The sequence below is a fragment of the Saimiri boliviensis genome, chromosome X (assembly GCF_048565385.1).
Source record: "Saimiri boliviensis isolate mSaiBol1 chromosome X, mSaiBol1.pri, whole genome shotgun sequence".
Classification (NCBI taxonomy): domain Eukaryota; kingdom Metazoa; phylum Chordata; class Mammalia; order Primates; family Cebidae; genus Saimiri; species Saimiri boliviensis.
Window position 1 is genome coordinate 52968525 of NC_133470.1, and position 21389 is coordinate 52989913.

Genomic DNA, 21389 nt, shown 5'->3' on the forward strand with positions numbered 1-21389 from the left:
GGCCCCCATGGGGCTGATTCGGCCCGCGCGGCTGCTTTGACCACGCCCTGTTGCTGTGGTTCTCCGTACAAAAGCCACTGGTCTGGGAGCCCTCTTAGCTGGCGATCAGAGCCCTGAGACGGCAGAGTTGCCCATTCAGCTGAAATAGCGAGCCAGGCCAGGAGATTTCTAGGCAAAAAATCCACCAGGAGCTGGTGCCGCAGTTCAAGCCGACTCAGTGAGTCACAGCACAGGAGATCCCGGCGCCTTTTCAACAAGCAACTGGAACACGGGGTCGTTCAACTTAAAAGAAAAGACTCTGAGTCAGGGAGCCAGGTGATCAGGCTCGGTTGGTCCCAGCCCCCCACCCCAAACAACAACGAAAACAAAAACAGTAATTGGAAACCCTCTGGGTTGAGCCCTTCAAACCAAGCACAGCTGAACCCGAGACGGTCCGGCTCCGTGGGAGAGGGGCTTCCGCCATTACTGAGACTCTCCACCACTACGGAGGCAGGCCCCAGTTGCCGAGGCAACCCACTGTTGCTGAGGCAACCTGCCACAACAGATAGAGTCCACCATAACAGAGGCGGGGCCACCATTGCTGAGACAGTTCTAACCACTCCCATGTAAACAGGACTGCAGGGAAGAGCTCAGGGCAGCTGGGCGGAGCCCACAGCAGCTCAGTAAAGGCCCTGCGGGCAGCCAGTGGCTAGGCATGCTGCTAGCTGTGCCGGTCAGACCTGAAAGAAAAATCAAAAAAGGCAGTAGTGCAACAGAAACTCATAAAGCTCCAACTCCCTAGGACAGAGCACCTGCGAACAAAAAGTGCTTTATGAGTTCAGCTGCAGCAGACCTAAACATACCTGCCCAGCAGCTCTGAATGAACAACGGAGCTCACAACTCAGGACTTAAGCCCCAATAAAAGATAGACTGTCTCCTCAAGTAGCTCCCTGACCTCCATAGATCCAAAGACGCACCTCATAAAGGAGAGAATGGACTGACAGTAGGTGAGCATCCTTCTGGGACAAAGATAGCAAAAGAGGAAACTGGCAGCAACCCTTACTGTTCTGCAGCTGCTGCAGGTGACCCCCAGGCAAGCAGGGCCTGGAGAGGACCTCAACAGTCCTACAGCAGAGGGGCCAGACTGTTAGAAGGAAAGCCTAAAAAAAAAAAAAAAAAAGAAGTAACTTCAGCATCCACGAACTAGAAGCTCACTCAGAGACCCAATCTGAAAGACAGTAATTACAAAGACAACAGGTGGATAAACCCACAAAAATGGGAAGAAACCAGAGCAAAAAGGATGAAAACTCCCAAAACCAGAACACCTCTCCTCCTAAAAGGGATCACAACTCCTCACCAGCAAGGGAACCAGACTGGATGGAGAAGGAGGGTGATGAAATGACAGAATCAGACTTCAGAAGGTGGGTAGTAAGAAACTACAGTGAGCTAAATGAACATGTTCTAACTCAATGTAAAGAAAATAGGAACCTTGAAAAAAGATTGGACGAACTGCTAATGAGAATGGACAGCATAGACAGGATTATAAGTGAATTGATGGAGCTGAAAAACACAACACAAGAACTTTGCGAAGCATGCACAAGCTTCAACAGCCGAATTGACCAAGCAGAAGAAAGGATATCAGAGGTCGAAGATCAACTCAATGAAATAAAAAGAGAAGGCAAGAACAGAGAAAAAAGCGCAAAAAGGAATGAACAAAATCTTCAAGAAATGTAGGACTATGTGAAAAGACCTAATCTATGTCTGATAGGTGTACCTGAATGCGATGAAGAGAATGAATCCAAGCTGGAAAATACTCTTCAGGATATTATCCAGGAAAACTTCCCCAACCTAGCAAGGCAGACCAATATTCAAATCCAGGAAATACAGAGAACACCGCAAAGATATTCCTCAAGAAGAGGAACCCCAAGGCACATAATCGACAGATTCACCAGGGTTGAAACGAAAGAGAAAATGCTAAGGGCAGCCAAAGACAAAGGTCGGGTTACCCACAAAGGGAAGCCCATTAGACTCACAGCAGATCTCTCAGCAGAAACCCTACAAGCCAGAAGAGATTGGGGGCCAATATTCAACATCCTTAAAGAAAAGAACTTTCAACCCAGAATCTCCTATCCAGCCAAACTAAGCTTCATAAGTGAAGGAAAAATAAAATCCTTTGTGAACAGGCAAGCACTCAGAGATTTCATCACCACCAAACCTGCTCTACAAGAACTCCTGAAAGAGGCTCTACACGTATAAAGGAACAACCAGTGCCAGCCACTCCAAAAACACACCAAATGGTAAAAGAGCATCAACACAATCGAGAAGCTGCATCAACTAACCAACAAAACAACCAGGTAGCATCAAAATGACAGTATCAAATTCACACATAACAATACTATCCCTAAATGTCAATGGACTAAATGCCCCAATCAAAAGACACAGACTGGCAAATTGGATAAAAAGCCAAAACCCATCAGTGTGCTGTATCCAGGAAACCCATCTTACATGCAAGGATACACAAAGGCTCAAAATAAAGCGGAGGAAGATCTACCAAGCAAATGGAGAGCAAAAAAAAGCAGGAGTTGCAATTCTCATCTCTGATAAAATAGACTTTAAAGCAACAAAGATCCAAAGAGACAAAGAAGGACATTACATAATGGTAAAAGGATCACTGCAACAAGAAGAGCTAATGATCCTAAATATATATGCACCCAATACAGGAGCACCCAGATACATAAGGCAAGTTCTTAATGACTTACAAAGAGACTTAGACTCCCACACAATAATAGTGGGAGACTTTAACACCCCATTGTCAATATTAGACAGATCAACCAGACAGAAAATCAACAAGGATATCCAGGACCTGAATACAGACCTGGAACAAGCAAACCTAATAGACATTTACAGAACTCTCCACCCCAAATCCACAGAATATACATTCTTCTCAGCACCACATCACACCTACTCTAAAATTGACCACATAATTGGCAATAAATCACTCCTCAGCAAATGCAAAAGAACGGAAATCATAACAAACAGTCTCTGAGACTACAGTGCAATCGAGTTAGAACTCAAAATGCAGAAACTAACTCAGAACCGTTCATGGAAACTGAACAACTTGCTCTTGAATGTTGACTGGATAAACAATGAAATGAAGGCAGAAATAAAGATGTTCTTCGAAACCAATGAGAACGAAGACACAACATACCAGAATCTCTGGGACACATTTAAAGCAGTCTCTAGAGGAAAATATATAACAACGAGTGCCCACATGAGAAGAAAGGAGAGATCTAAAATTGACATGCTATCATCAAAATTGAAAGAGCTAGAGGAGCAAGATCAAAAACACTCAAAACCTAGCAGAAGACAGGAAATAACTAAGATCAGAGCAGAACTGAAGGAAATAGAGACTCAAAAAACTCTTCAAAAAATCAATAAATCCAGGAGCTGGTTTTTTGAAAAGATCAACAAAATAGACAGACCACTAGCCAGATTAATAAAAAAGAAAAGAGAGAATAACCAAATTGATGCAATAAAAAACGATAAAGGGGATATCACCACAGATTCCACAGAAATCCAAACCATCATCAGAGATTATTACAAACAACTCTATGCACATAAACTAGTAAACCTGGAAGAAATGGATAAATTCCTGGACACCTGCATCCTCCCAAGCCTAAACCTGGAAGAAGCCGAAACCCTGAATAGACGAATAACATGGTCTGAAGTCGAGGCAGCAATAAAGAGCCTACCACCCAAAAAAAGCCTAGGTCCAGATGGGTTCACAGCTGAATTCTACCAGACATACAGAGAGGAGCTGATACCATTCCTTCTGAAACTATTCCAGAAAATCCAAAAAGAGGGAATCCTTCCCAAATCATTTTATGAGACAAATATCATCCTGATACCAAAACCCGGCAGAGACTCAACAAGAAAAGAAAATTTCAGGCCAATATCCATGATGAACATAGATGCAGAAATCTTCAATAAAATACTGGCAAACTGATTTCAACGGCATATCAAAAAGCTCATCCACCATGATCAAGTAGGATTCATCCCGGGGATGCAAGGCTGGTTCAACATACACAAGTCCATAAACATAATTCTCCACATAAACAGAACCAAAGACAAAAACCACATGATTATCTCAATTGATGCAGACAAGGCTTTTGACAAAATTCAACAATGCTTTATGCTAAAAACCCTCAATAAACTAGGTATTGATAGAACGTATCTCAAAACAATAAAAGCTATTTACGACAAACCAACAGCCAATATCATACTGAATGGGCAAAAACTGGAAGCATTCCCTTTGAAATCTGGCACTAGGCAAGGATGTCCTCTCTCACCACTCCTATTCAATATAGTACTGGAAGTTCTAGCCAGAGCAATCAGGCAAGAAAAAGAAATAAAGGGTATCCAAATTGGAAAGGAGGAAATCAAATTGTCTCTATTTGCAGATGACATGATTGTATATCTGGAAGACCCCATCATCTCAGCCCAAAATCTCCTGAAACTGATAAACAACTTCAGCAAAGTCTCAGGATATAAAATCAACGTGCAAAAATCACAAGCATTCCTATATACCAGTAATACACTTAAAGAGAGCCAAATCAAGAACGAACTGCCATTCACAATTGCTACAAAGAGAATAAAATACCTAGGAATACAACTAACAAGGAACGTAAAGGACCTCTTCAAGGAGAACTACAAGCCATTGCTCAACGAAATAAGAGAGGATACAAACAGATGGAGAAACATTCCATGTTCATGATTAGGAAGAATCAACATCGTGAAAATGGCCATACTGCCCAAAGTAATTTACAGATTCAATGCTATTCCCATGAAGCTACCAATGACGTTCTTCACAGAACTGGAAAAAAACACCTTAAACTTCATATGGAACCAAAAGAGAGCCCGCATAGCCAAGTCAATTCTAAGCAAAAAGAACAAAGCAGGAGGCATCACACTACCGGACTTCAAACTATACTACAAGGCTACGGTAATCAAAACAGCATGGTACTGGTACCAAAACAGAGACATAGACCAATGGAACAGAACAGAGGCCTCACAGGAAATACAACATACCCACAACCATCTGATATTCGACAAACCTGACAAAAACAAGCAATGGGGAAAGGACTCCCTGTTTAATAAATGGTGTTGGGAAAACTGGCTAGCCATGTGCAGAAAGCAGAAACTGGACCCCTTCCTGACACCTTACACCAAAATTAACTCCAGATGGATTAAAGACTTAAACATCAGACCTAACACCATAAAAACCCTAGAAGAAAATCTAGGCAAAACCATTCAGGACATAGGTGTAGGCAAGGACTTCATGACCAAAACGCCAAAAGCAATGGCAACAAAAGCCAAAATAGACAAATGGGACCTAATCAAACTCCACAGCTGCTGCATGGCAAAAGAAACAGTCAGTATAGTGAATCGGCAACCAACAGAATGGGAAAAAATTTTTGCAGTCTACCCATCTGACAAGGGGCTGATATCCAGAATTTACAAAGAACTAAAGCAGATCTACAAGAAAAAAACAAACAAGCCCATTCAGAAATGGGCAAAGGATATGAACACATACTTTACAAAAGAAGACATACAGGAGGCCAACAAACATATGAAAAAATGCTCATCATCACTGGTCATCAGAGAAATGCAAATCAAAACCACATTGATATACCATCTCACACCAGTCAGAATGGCGATCATTAAAAAATCGGGAAACAACAGATGCTGGAGAGGATGTGGAGAAATAGGAACACTTTTACACTGTTGGTGGGAATGTAAATTAATTCAACCATTGTGGAAGACAGTGTGGCAATTCCTCAAGGACCTAAAAATAGAAATCCCATTTGACCCAGCAATTCCATTACTGGGTATATATCCAAAGGGTTATAAATCATTCTACTATAAGGACACGTGCACACGAATGTTCATTGCAGCACTGTTTACAATAGCAAAGACCTGGAACCAACCCAAATGCCCAACAACAATAGACTGGATAGGGAAAATGTGGTACATATACACCATGGAATATTACGCAGCCATCAAAAACGATGAGTTCACGTCCTTTGTAGGGACATGGATGAACCTGGAAGCCATCATTCTCAGCAAACTGACACTAGAGCAGAAAATCAAACACCGTATATTCTCACTCATAGGCGGGTGTTGAACAATGAGAACACATGGACACAGGGAGGGGAACACTACACACTGGGGTCCGTTGGGGGAAATGGGGGAGGGACGGGGGGGTGGGGAGGTGGGAAGAGATAACATGGGGAGGAATGACAGATACAGGTGAGGGGACGGAAGACAGCAAACCACACTGCCATGTGTGTACCTATGCAACAATCTTGCATGTTCTTCACATGTACCCCAAAACCTAAAATGCAATAAAAAAGAAAAAAAAAATTAAAAAAAAAAGAAAGAAAAAAAAATAAAAGTAAGAATAATTAAAAAAAAAAAAAAAAAAAAAAAAGAACTGGAACAAGACACAGATGGCCCCTCTCACAATTTCTATTCAACATAGTACTGGAAGTCCTAGTCAGTGCAATCAGGCAAGAGAAAAAAAAAAAAAAAGACACCCGAGTAGTAAAAGAAGAAGTCAAAGTATCTCTCTTGCTTGATAATATAATTCTGTATCTAAAAAGCCCCAAAGCCTCTGTGAGAAGACTGGTAGAACTGATCATTGATATTAGCGAGGTTTGGGGATTAGAAAAACCAGTAGCATTTTTATGCATTAAAAATGTGTAGGCTGAGAGCTAAATCAAAAACACCATTTCACTTATAATAGCTACAAAGAATAATTAAATACTTAGGTATATAGCTAACCAAGAAGGTGAAAGATCTCTGCAAAAAGAACTGCAAAACACTGCTGAAAGAAATCAGAGATGACACAAATACGTTTAAAAAAAAAAATTCCATGCCAGTGAACTGGAATTATCAATATCATGGAAGACAATAGAAAACTCAGAAGTAAAACCACACACCAGCAATCATCTGATTATTGACAATGTCACAAAAACTAGCAATGCGAAAAAGACTTATTATTCAGTAAACGGTTCTGGGATAACTGGCTAGCCACAGGCAAGAAATAGAAGCTGGACCCTACTTTTTATCATTTACAAAAATTAATTCAAATTGGTTCCGAAATCTAAATATAAGACCTCAAACTACAAAATTGCTAGAAGACGACCTAGAAAATACCCTTCTTAACATTGGCTTTAAAGAAGAGCAAAGCTGAAGTTATCACACTACCCAACTTCAAACTATACTAAAAGAATACAGTAACCAAAACAGCATGGTACTGGTACAAGAACAGACACATAGATCAATGTAACAAAACAGAGAACTCAGAAACAAGACTGCACATCATCTGATCTTGTACAAATCTGACAAAAACAAGCAAAGAGGAAAGGATTCCCTATTTAATCAATTGTGCTGGAAGAACTAACTAGTTATAGGCAGAAAATTGAAACTGGATCTTTTTCTTATAGCATATACAAAAATTAACTTAAGATGGATTAAAGACTTAAATGTGAAACCAAAAATAATGAAAACTCTAGAATAAAATCTAGACAATACCATTCAGGACATAGGCATGAGCAAATATTTCATGACAAAAACACCAAAAGCAATTGTAACAACAACAAAAATAACAAATGGAATTTAATTAAACTAAAGAGATTCTGCATAGCAAAAGAAACTATCATCAGAGTGAACAGGCAACCTACAGAATGAGAGAGAATTTTTGCACTCTATCCATCTGACAAAGTCTAATATCCAGAGTCTAAGAGGAACTTAAAAAAAATTACAAGAAGAAAAAAAATAAAAACCCTACTAAATATTGGGCTAGGGACATGAGCAGATACTTTTTAAAAGAAGATGTTTATGTGGCCAACAAATATGAAAAAAAGCTCAGCATCACTGATCATTAAAGAAATGCCAAACCAAACCATAATGAGATACTACCTCCTGCCGGTCAGAATGGTGATTATTAAAAAGTCAAGAAACCACAGATGCTGCTGAGGTTGCAGAGAAAAAGGAATGCTTTTACACTGCTGATGATAGTATAAATTATTTCAGCCATTATGGAAGACAGTATGATGATTCTTCAAAGTTCTAGAAGCAGAACCACTTGATTCAGCAATCCATTACTGAGTATATACAGAAAGGAATAGAAATCATTCTGTTATAAAGATAAATACATGGGTATGTTCTTTGCAGCATTATTCCCAATAGCAAAAACATGGAATCAGCTCAAATGTCTGTCAGTGATAGACTGGATAAAGAACATGTGGTACACATACACCATGGAATACTATGCAGGCATAAAAAGGAATAAAATCATGTCCTTTGCAGGGATATGAATGGAGCTGGAAGCCGTTATCCTCAGCAAACTAATGCAGGAACAGAAAACCAAATGCAACATGTTCTCACTTATAAGTAGGAGCTGAATGATGAGAACACATGAACACAGGGAGGGAACAACACACACTGGGACCTGTTGTGTGTTGGGAGGAGGAAGAGTATCAGTAAGAATAGCTTGTGGATGCTGGGCTTAATACCTAAGTGATGAGTTCATCTGTGCATGAGACCACCATGGCACAAATTTGCTTATGTGGCAAACTTGCACAGTCTACACATGTACTCTGAAACTTAAAATAACAGTTGATTAAAAAAACTAGAAAAATTTGCATATCCTATAAAACTGACTAAAAAATAAATGCTATTACACAATATACCTATGTAACAACCTGCACATATACCCTCTATATTTAAAATAATAGTTAAAATTTAAAAATACAGTTGGCTTTGACAAAAATTTTTTCCAAACCCTCATAAGCAATTGCAACAAAAACAGAAAATAGCCAAGTGAGACCTAATTAAAATAAAGAGCTTCTACTCTTTATTAAACGCTGCACAGAGTAAATAGGCAACATAGGGAATGAAAGAAAATATTCACAAACTATGCATTCCTACAAAGGCCTATTGTCCAGAGTCTATAGATAACAAATAAAGAAGCAAAAATAAACAACCGCATTAAAAATTGAGATTGAGATGAACAGACACGTCTCAAAAGAAGACATATAAGCAGTCAAAAACATCAAAAATACTTATTATCACTAATCATCAGAGAAATGCAAATGAAAACCAAAATGAGACACCATCTCACACCAGTCAAAATGGCTGATATAAAAAGTCAAAAAGCAACCGATGTTCATGAGGCTGGATAAAAAAGGGAATGTTTATACACTGTTGGTGGGAATATAAATAAATTCAGCCACTTTGGATGCTAGTTTGGAGATTTCTCAAGGAAATTAAAGCAGAATTACCATTTGATCCAGAAATGCATTACTAAGTCTATACCCAAAGAAAAATACATCATTATACCAAAAGGACACATGTACTTATATGTTCATGGCTACACTATTTACAAAAGCAGAGACATGGAATGAACCCAGGTACCCATCAGTGGTCAATTGAATAAAGCAAATATGGTACATATGCCTCATGGAATACTATGCAGCAGTAGCAATAAATGAAATCATATCATTTGTAGCAACATGGATGGAGGTAGAAGCCATAAGCAAACTAACACAGATGCAGAAAATTTTGTAGATACTTGTTTTCATTTACAAGTGTAAGTTCCAGATTAAGCACACATGTACATAAGCATGAAAAAAATAGACATTGTAGACTATTAGAAGTGGGATAGAGGAGGAAAGGGGATGTGGGTTGAAAAACTACCTATTATGTACTATGCTCACTACCTGGGTGCAATATGGCTACGTTGCAAACCTTTATATATAGCCCCTTACAAAAAAAGTTAAAATTATTTAAAAATTTTGAAATAAAAAAATCTAAGCATTAACGTAAAATTTATGGAAAGAAGAGCAAACCAATAAAAAACAAGCATGAAAAAGAAAATTATAAAAATTACCCCAAAAAGTATTAAGTAGAAATCACAGCAACATTAAAATTGATTGAATGTAAAGTAGGCTCTTTGTAAACATCTACAGAAGAATAAGAAGAAAAATAAGGAAATTGTGAAAATTGGAAATCAAAGGAGATATTACTAGGGGCCCCTTGGAAATTAAAAGTGCAAGAGAATAAGTACTATGGGAAACTTTAGTCCAATAAATTAAACAAATTTGATAAAATAGGCTGACCTCTACAAAATTACTACTGTACCCCAAATGACTCAGGAATTAACATAAGATTATAATAGAGATAAAACAGACATTTTCCTAGATATTAAAAATCTCAGCCCAAAGAAAAGCCAAATACTACATGTTTTCACTGGTCAATTTTATGAAATATGTAAAGAAACAATTCCATTACTCAAAAACATTTTTCAGAAATAAAGTAGTCCAGAATATTGCTCAACTTTTTTTATGAGGTCAATATCATCCTGACACCAAAGCCAGACTAAGGCATGTCAAAGAAGAAAAACAACACTTCAATATCCTTCATTAATAGAGATGCAGCAATCTTTAACAAAATACAACAGTATGTAAAGAAAATAACACATCAGTATATAAAGGGAATTAAATGCAACAGTATATACAGAAAATAATACATCATTTCCGGTTGTATTTATTATAGTGATGCATGGTTACATTAATTGCCTCACATTTAATTAATAAAACACAACATCTTAATACTACACAGAAAAAATGTTAAGTGAGCATCTTAATAGATGCAGAGAAGGCATTAGACAAAATACAACATTCATTCATTATAAAATATCTTATCAAGTTTAGAATATCAGAAAAGTCTCTTTATTGGATAATATTAAGTGGTTGTCTTAGTTCATTTTCTCTTGCTATAACTGAATACCTATGATTCGGTAATTTATAAAGAAAATAAGTTCATTTAGCTTATGGTTTTTGAGGCTGGGAACTCCAAGAGCATGGTGCTGCCATCTGGTGTGGGCCTTGCAGCTGTGTTGTGATATGATGAAGGGCATTACATGGAAAGAGAGCAGATGTCCATGTCACTTGGTCATTCTCTTGGTTTCCTCTACTAAAAATGCTCAGTTCAGTTTCTCTTTCTGTTTTTATAAAGACACCAGTTCCATCATGAAGGCCTCACCCTGACAACTGTATTTAATACACTTCCCAAAGGATTTACCTCCAATCAATATATAAATTTGAGGATTATGTTTTCAACACAGTAAATTTTTGACACATTTAAGCCATTGCATTCTACTCCACTTGTCAATATTTATGTCCTTCTCACATGCAAAATACACTCATTCTATATCAATAGCCCCAAAGTCTTAACTCTTTCTAGCTCCAACTAAAAAGCCCTAATCTGAATTGGATGTAAGACTGAAGGCACAATTCATCTTAAGGAAATTTTCTTCCAGCTGTTAGCTTGTGAAATTAAACAAGTTATCTATTTCAAAAATAAAATGGTGGGACAGACATATGACAGACATTCCTATTCCAAAGAAGGAAATGGGCAAAATGAAAATAGTTACAGTTCCCAAGTAAGCTTAAACCCCAACAAGAAAAATCATATTTAGTCTTAAAGTTGAAGAATGATCTCTTTTGACTGCATGCATACCTCTGTGCACACTGATATGGGTGTTGTGGCATCAAGTCCTTAAGGAAGCACCTCCATACAGCACTTTGCTGGACTCAGCCCACAATTAAGCACTCCTGAGTTAGCTTTGCATATTAATACCTCCATAATTCAATGTCTTTGTGGTGGTGCTGCTCCCAAGGCTCCATTAGGCATCCTAGTGGGGACTCTGCCAAGGCCTTGCTCCCATGGTTCCCCTAAGCATTGTCTTGGTGAAGACTCTCTGTGGTGTGTTTGCTTTGGTGACATCTCTTCCTTGGTCACCAGCCTGTGATATTCTTTGAAATCAAAATAAAGAAACCCATATCTCCACAGTTTTTGCATTCTGCATATCTGCAGTATTAGCACCACAGAGATGCTGCCAAAGTTCATGAATTGCAACTTTCAGAGTAGCAAGTAAAACCTCCTGTGGCTATTTGAGTCATAGCTAGGTTGGCTAAAAACTGCTGCACTCCTGGAATGCTGGGAGCAGACACCTGTGCAACTAAAAGCAGGGGCTGATCCCATAAATGAATTCTGCCCTCCTGGAGCTCTGAGCCTGTGATAGGAGGGGCCACCTCAAATATCTCTGAAATACCTAAGGGTTTTTTTCCACTATTCTGATGAATATCCCCTGGTTTTATTCTATTCATACTAACTTTATCAATAGGTCACTTGATCATTCTCTTGGTTTCCTCTACTAAAAATGCTCTTCTATTCTCTACCATATGACTAGGCTGTGAATTTTCTAATTCTTTCTACTATGCTTTCCTTTAAAATTATAAATTCTGTTTTTATACTGTTTCCTCTCTTATTTTATGTAAGCAGTTAAAAGTAGCCATATAGGAGCTTGAATTCTTTGCCACTTAGATTTTTTTTTTCACTAGATATACCAGCTTGTCACTCTTTATTCTGCCTTCCATAAAAAAATCAGAGAGGGGGCGGATCCAAGATGCCTGAATAGAAACAGCTCTGGAGTGCAGATCCCAGCAAGAACAATGCAGAAGCTGCTGAAGGTGATCTACAGGCAAGCAGGGTCTGGACTGGACCTCCAGCAGTCCTACAGCAGAGGGGCTTGACTATTAGAAGAAAAACTAAAAAACAGAAATAACATCATCATCAACAAAAAGGATGTCCACTCAGAGACCCCATCTGAAAGTCACCAACTATAAAGACCACAGGTAGATAAACCCACAAAGATGGGAAGAAACCAGTGCAAAAAAATGATGAAAACATCCAAAACAAGAATGTCTCTCCTCCCCACAGGGATCACAACTCCTCACCATCAAGAGAACAAAGCTGGATGGAGAATGAGTCTGATGAATTGACAGAAACAGGCTTCAGAGGGTAGGTAATAACAAACTTCTCTGAGCTAAAAGAACATATTCTAACCCAAAGCAAAGAAACTAAGAACCTTGAAAAAAGGTTTGATAAAATACTAACAAGAACACACAGCTTAGAGAAGAAAATAAATGTCTTGATAGAGCTGAAAAACACAACATAAGAACTTTGCAAAGCATACACAAGTTTCAATAGCTGAATTGACCAAGCAGAAGAAAGGATATCAGAGATTGAAGATCAACTAAATGAAATAAAATGAGAAGGCAATATTAGAGAAAAAAGAGTGAAAAGGAATGAAAAAAACCCTCCAAGATATATGGGTTTATGTGAAAAGTCCTAATCTACATTTGATAGGTATACCTGAATGTGACGGAAAGAATGAATCCAAGCTAGAAAACACTCTTCAGGGTATTGTCCAGGAGACCTTCACCAAACTAGCAAGGCAGGCCTATTTCAAGTCCAGGAAATAGAGAGAACACCAAAAAGCTATTTCTCAAGAAGAGAAATCCCAAGGCACATAATTGTGAGATTCACCAGGGTTGAAATGAAGCAAAAAATGCTAAGAGCAGAGGGATTCAAGATGGCCAATTAGGAGCAGTTCAGGATTACAGCTCCCAGCGAAAGCATGGAGGGTGAGTGGATGCCGCATTTCCAGATGGATTTTTATTGCCCACAGACCAAGAGATCAACTAAATGAAATAAAATGAGAAGGTAAGATTAGAGAAAAAAGGGTAAAAAGGAATGAACAAAGTCTCCAAGAAATGTGGACTATGTGAAAAGACCTAATCTACGTTTGATAGGTGTACCTGAATGTGATGGAGATAATGAATCCAAGCTGGAAAACACTCTTAAGGATATTATCTAGAAAAACTTTCCCAACCTAGCAAGGCAGGCCAATATTCAAGTCCAGAAAATAGAGAGAACACCACAAAGGTATTCTTCAAGAAGAGCAACCCCAAGGCACATAATTGTCCGATTCACCAGGGTTGAAATGAAGGAGAAAATGCTAAGGGCAGCCAGAGAGAAAGGTTGGGTTACCCATAAAGGGAAGCTTGCCAATTAGACCAGCACCATTTGTTGAATATGGTGTCCTTTCTCACTTTATGTTTTTGTTTGCTTTGTTGAAGATCAGTTGGCCGTAAGTATTTTCTATATTTCTGGGTTCTCTATTCCATACCATTGGTGTCTCTGTCTATTTCTATACCAGTAGCATGCTGTTTTGGTGACTAAAGACTTGTACTATAATTTGAAGTCTGGTAAGGTGATGCCTCCAGATTTTTTTTCTTTGTCTTGCTTTGGATATGCAGGGGCTTTTTGTTTGTTTGTTTGTTTCATATGACTTTTAGGATTAAGTTTTCTAGTTCTGTGAAGAATGATGGTGATATTTTGTTGGGAGTTGAATTGAATTTTAGATTGCTTTTGGAAGTGTGGTTATTTTCACAATATTGGTTCTGACCCATAAGCATGGGATGTGTTTTCATTTGTTTGTGTTCTCTATGATTTCTTTCAGCAGTGTTTTGTAGCTTTCCTTGTAGAGGTTTTTTACCTCCTGGGATAGGTATATTTCTAATTATTTTATTTGCTATTTTTGCAGCTATTGTGAAATAGACTGAGTTCTTGATTTGATTCTTAGCTTGGTAGTTGTTGCTGTATAGCCAGTGCTACTTATTTGTGTACATTAATTTTGTATCTAGAAATTTTGCTAAATTCATTTATCAGTTTTTGGAGCTTTTTGAATAAGTTGTTAGAGTTTTTGAGGTATATGATTATATTGTCAGTGAACAGTGATCATAGGATGTTTTAATATATGTTTTATTATACTTTAAGTTCTGGAGTACATGTGCAGATCTTGCAGGATGGTTACATAGGTATACAGATGCCATGGTGGTTTGCTGCCTCCATCCCCCTGTCACCTACATTAGGTATTTCTCCCAATGTTATACCTCCCCAATCTACCCACCCCACACTCTCCCTCCACTAGCTCCCCACTCCCCAACAAACCCCACTGTGTGATGTTTCTCTCCCTGTGTCCATGTGTTCTCACTTTTCAACACCCACCTATGAGTGAGAACATGCAGTGTTTGGTTTTCTGTTCTTGTGTCAGTTTGCTGAGAATGATGGTTTCTAGCTTCATCCATGTCCCAGCAAAGGACATGAACTCATCCTTTTTTATGGCTGCATAGTATTCCATGATGTATATGTGCCACATTTTCTTTATCCAGTCTATCATTGATGGGCATTTGAGTTGGTTCCAAGGTTTTGCTATTGTGAGCAGTGCCACAATAAACACACGTGTGCATGTGTCTTCATAACAGAAAGATTTATAATCCTTTGGGTATATACCCTGTAATGGGATTGCTGGGTCAAATGGCATTTCTAGTTCTAGATCCTTGAAGAATCACCACACTGTCTTCCACAATGGTTGAGCTAAAATATCTTCTGTGTGATTTATCACATTTATTGAACTTGTCTATGTTAAACCATCCCTGCATCCCTGGTATGAAACCAACTTGATCGTGGTGGATTATCTTTTTGATATGCTGTTGGATTTGATTAGCTAGTATTTTGTTGAGAATGTTTGCATCTATTGGTGTGTACTTTTCTTTTTCTGTTATGTCTTTTCCTGGTTTTGGTATTAGGGTGATACTGGCTGCATATAATAATTTAGGAAGAATTTCCTCTTTATCTTTTGGAAGAGTGTCAAAAGAATTGGTACCAATTCTTCCTTGAATGTCTGATAGAATTCAGCTGTGAATCTCTCTGGTTCTGGACTTTTTTTTTTGTTGGCATTTAAAAAAAAATTACCCTTTAAATCTTACTGCTTGTTATTGGTTAGTTCAGAGATTCTATTTCTTCTAGTTTAATTTAGGAAAATTGTATATTCTCAGAATTTAGCCATATCTTCTATATTTTCTAGTTTGTGTAAATAAAGGTGTTCATGGTAGCTTTTAATGATGTTTATATTTTTGTGGTATTAGTTGTAATATTTTCAGTTTCGTTTCTGATTGAGCGTATTTGGATTTTCTCTCTTTTTTTCCTGGTTAATCTCACTAGTGATCTATCAGTGTCATTTATCTTTCCTAGAAACCAGCTTTTTGTACTATTTATCTTTTGTATTTTTAAAATTCCAATTTCATTTAGTTCTGCTCTGATGTTTGTTATTTCTTTCCTTCTGCTGGGTTTGTGTTTGATTTGTTCCTGGTTCTCTACTTCCTTGAGTGATACCTTAGATTGCCTATGTGTGTTCTTTCAAAATTTTTGATGTATTTAAGACTATAAACTTTTCTCTTAGCACCACCTTTACTGTATCTGAGAGCTTTTGATTGGTTGTGTCACTATTATCTTTCAGTTCTAAGAATTGCTTTTAAATTTCCATCTCAATTTCATTATTGACCCAATGATTATTCAGGAGCAGGTTACTTAATTTTCATGTATTTGCATGTTCCTCTTGCAGTTGATTTCCAGTATTATTCCACTGATCTGAAAGAGTACTTGGTATAGTTTTAGTTTTAATTTTCTTAAATTTATTGAAACTCGTTTTGTAGCTCATAATATGGTCTATCCTGGAGAATATTCAATGTGTACCTGAACAAAATGTATATTCTACAGTTGTTGGGTGTAATGTTTTTAAAATAGCTGTTAGGTCCATTTTTTCTAGGGTATAGTTTAAGTCCACTGTTTCTTTGTTGACTTTCTGTCTTGATAATCTATCTAGTGCTGTCACTGGCCATACCACCCTGAACGCACTTGATTTCATCAGAATGACAATTAATAAATAGTCAAAAAAAAAAAAAAGAGAGAGAGAGAGAGAGAGAAAGAGAGAAAAGGTTCTAGTGAATCTGCAAATAAAAGAAAATGTATATACACCCTTGGTGGGAGTGTAAATTAGTTCAGCCATTGTAGAAAGCAGCATGGCAATTTCTCAAAGAGCTAAAAACAGAACTCTTATTTGTTATTGCAGCAATATTCACAGTAGTAAAGACATGGAATCAACTTAAATGCCCATTTAAAAAAATGTGTTACATACACAGCGTGAAATACTATGCAGCCATAAAAAGAATGAAATAATTTCCTTTGCAGTAAGAGAAATGGAGCTGGAGGCCATGATTTTAAGCAAAGTAATTCAGGAACAGAAAACCAAATACCGAGCAATTCCAATTATAAGTGATAGCCAAATAATGAGAACCTATCGACCCAAAGAGGGGAATAACAGATACTAGGGCTTACTTGAGAGCAGACAGAGAGAACTGGGAAAAAGAAACACTGGGTACTAGGCTTAGTACCTGGGTGACAAAATAATCCTTATACGAAACAACCATAACATGAACTTACCTATACAGGAAACCTGTGAATGTACTCTAAACCTAAAATAAAAAATTAAATATAAAAAACTGAACTCCACAGCATCTAAAAAGATCATCACCATAATCAAGTAAGATTTATTCCAGAAATGCAAGGATGTCCAACATGTGTGAATCAATAAATGCGATATATCATATTAAAATAATAAAGAACAAAAATTATATAAAAAAAAAACAGAAAAACGAGGGAGTTCCCATCCCAGGATGTGGGAAGTCCCCATGCTTCCAGCCTTGTCCCTGTGGCCAAAAAGTGGCACACTTTTGTTTTTAAGTCCTATATGTGAATCCAAAAATGTTCTGTGTGGGAAACGTGCAAGAGGAGAAGAAAAGGCACACGCACAATATTTTTAAGGGTAAATAAGCTTTATCCCATGTAAATTGTAATGCAGATATAATAAAAAATAATATAATAAGCACATGATAGAATAAGCAAATCGCAATGGAAAGGGGAGAAGGGAAAAGATATACATACATATATGTTTGTATATATATATATATATATATATATATATATATATATATATATATATTTACATTCACCAGACTATGGAGGATTCACCGCCAGACTGAGAAGCAAAAACCTGGGCTCCAGAGTCAAACACCACACTCTCCAGTCTATGGAGGATTCACCACCAGACTGGGAAGCAGCAGCCTGGGCTCCAGAGTCAGACACCCGTTCATGCACAGACAAGGAGAGGTCTCATGAAGCTTCAGCACAGTCTGGAACCCTAGCCCTTTTTGTAATGAGTCATTTGGCATGAGGCCCAGTCATGACAGCCATTCATGACTGGGCTCAAGGAGCACAAAAAGGTTAATCTGTTTTTGTGATTGTCTATTTTTTTCCAGTAACTAATGTAGATTTCTCTGAAACAGTGCTAGATGAACACCTGAAGGGGCTCACACAACCTGTTCCAGGATGTGGTGACCATTGTTTGTGTTCATGTTAAATTGAGTTCAAATTTAATATTTAACTTTTCCTCCACAACAGGCCAAATAGGAGAGCTGAACAGGGGTGCGGTGGGAATCACAACCTCTGCATCTTTCAAGTCCTTGATGGTAGCACTAATTTCTGCAATCCCTCCAGGGATAAGATATTGTTTTTGCTTTACCATTTTTTCTAGGTAGAGACAGCTCTAATGGCTTCCGTTTGGCCTTTCCCACCATAATAACCCTCACCTTACCTTTCAGGGAGCCAATCTGGGAGTTCTACTAGCTGCTAAGTAGGTCTGTGCCAATTATGCATTCTGGCACTAGGGAAATGACCACAGGATGAGTCCAGAGACTCACTGGACCCACTGTAAGTCAGACCCGAGCTAAAGCTCCATTAATTATCAGATCTCCATAAGCCCCTACTTTAACTGTAGAACCACAATGATTTTATGGGTCCCCTGGAATCAATGTCAGCTCAGAGCCAGTGTCCAGGAGTACCTGAAATATCTGATTATTTTTCTTCTTTTAATGCACAGTTACCCTGGTAAAAGACTGGAGGTCTCCTTGGGGAAGGATAGGAGAAAGATTAACAGCATATATTGTTGGTAGTGTGGTGGGGGTTCTTCCTCAAGGGGTCCTGGCCTTCCCTTCATTCAAGGGGTTCAGGGTCTGCAAACTGGCTCAAATCTGGAAATTGATTGAGGGGCCATGATTCTCCATTTTTACAATTCAAATTAGTTTTTTGTCCATTCTACCTAAAAGTTTTTCTGCTTACATAATTTAGGTAGGAAAGCAGTAGGCTTCCTATCAATTTCACTTCCAGAAACACCATGATTAATTAGCCAATCCCAGAGCTCTACATGAGTAAGACTATTCTGTTTGCTACTTTGTCTCTGGTGTCCATTATAGTAGCTATGTCCACCTTTCCTTTGACAGTTGAGTGCTGCCACTTGGCCTCTGCCACCTCAAAATCCAATTATTCCCATTGCATTTAAAGTTTGCAGTTGAGTGACTGTAGTTTCCACTGTTAGATCTGACCCATAGAGAAAAGCAATTACAGGGCTCTTCAAAGATACAGGTGCTGCCCTCACAAATGTATTTTGCATGGCATTGGTTGAGAGTATATTTTCTGGACCCTCCCAGCTGGAATGAGTAGGTCAAAAGTAACTCATCCACACTAGCCTTTGGATCCCTTCCTCTACATTAAACCAAGGGAGAACAGGTATTTCCAGCTCACTCACAGTGGGGTATCTTTTAATTCATATTTCAACTAACCAAGCAAATAAATTATTAGAACCTTTTCTAACTCCTTGAGCTGCAACATTAAATGCAGAGTCCCTACTTAGTGGGCCCATAAATAAATTCAGCCTGATCCAATTCTATGTTCCTTCCACCATTATCCCTCACCCTTAATATCCATTCCCATGCCTGTTATCCAGATTTCTGCTTATTTAAACTAGAAAGTTAAGTAGTTCTTTTCGAGTGTAGTGCACCACCTCATAGGTCACACTCTTAACCTCACCTCTAGAGGCCCGCTGGGACTTTAGTCTAGTTATAAGTCTAGAAGCAAACAGTGATGTTGGGATGGCTCCTGAGGAGAATCAACATTATCTTGCCTGGCAACTGCCTCAGGGGAGGCCATCACTGTTGCCTCAGGCAGCACAGGTTTCATCTCCATAGACAAAGGTGGAAAGGCTGATGGCAGCATGGGTCAGGGAGGGGATGTTCCCACTACTGGGGATGGCGAAGCTGTTTCTTCTGGTAAAAAAGGTTCATCAGAGTTTACAAACTCCCTTAGTTTCATCAGAGTTCCCCGACACGTTCCCATTCCAAGTTGCAGGATCTCATTCTTTTCCAATCAATGCCCTCACTTAACAGTAGACACCTAGCAAAGCTGTGCATGCATTTTTTGTTGCAAATCAACCACTCACATGATAATAGCTTATGTCTGTTTTTCCACAATTTCAGCTCATTTTCTACAGGAGATAAGACTGTCACTCAGGGCGATCTTAGCAGATTTGAGGCTCAGTATTTCCTTCTGAAGCCAGGAGTTAGAATCCCTGAATTCATCATTTTCTTTCATCACTTTGTCCATTGAACTTAGAGGAAACTAACCAGCTTCATTATATTCCTTGGTTCTCCACATATGGTTATAGGTATTATGTACAGAGTCACTGAGTTTCTTGTCTCTCACAAGCAGTAAATCAAGTATTAAATGCATTTATTTCTCATAACTATCTAAATAGTTCATGCCAAGGACTATCAGTGTTTTCCATATTATTAGAAGCAGAGTTCTTAGCATTTTGGGGTCTAATTATATTAAACAGCCAACTCCAGAAACCCCCAAACCAATGAAGGAACTCTATTCTTAATATTCCCTTCCTCCAGAACCACACCTGATACCAAAATCTGTATTAGTCAGAGTTCTCTAGAGCGACAGAACTGATAGGAGATATATATCTCAGCTCACCCACAGTGGGCCATCTCTTAATCCATATTTCAACTAACCAAGCAAATAAATTATTAGAACCTATTCTAACTCCCCAAGCTGCAGCATTAAATGCAGAGTCCCTAATTAGTGGGCCCATAAATAAAAATGAAATATATCTCCTATTAGTTCTGCATATATATCCTATTATATACCCATAACCAAGCCCTAAAACTGAAGAACTTGGAGTCCAATGTTTGAGGGCAGGAAGCATCCAGCATGGGAGAAAATGTAAGATGTGAGGCTAGACCAGTCTAGTCTTTTCACATTTTTCTGCCTGCTTTATCTTCTAGCCACGCTGTCAGCTGATTAGATGGTGCCCACTGAGACTAGAGGTGGGTCTGCCTTTCCCAGCCCACTGACTCAAATGTTAATCTCCTTTGGCAACAGCCTCACAGACACACCTAGAATCAATACTTTGCATCCTTCAATCCAATCAAGTTGACACTCGATATTAACCATCACAGCTCATTAGCATCCCAAAATATTCCCTGGAAAGTATCAACCTCTGCATTGGCTGGTAATTTAGATCTCTTTTTCTATATTAACGTTATCAAGCTAAGGTAAGGGCTGAAAGTGCTTCTAACATAGACGTGTTTAAAAATTAATATCTTCTGTGGAATTGTATTAAAAATGCGTTTTAAATTAGATGAAAATTGCAAAACAACATTGCAAGTTTTAACAATTTTCGTCATTCATATCTATGA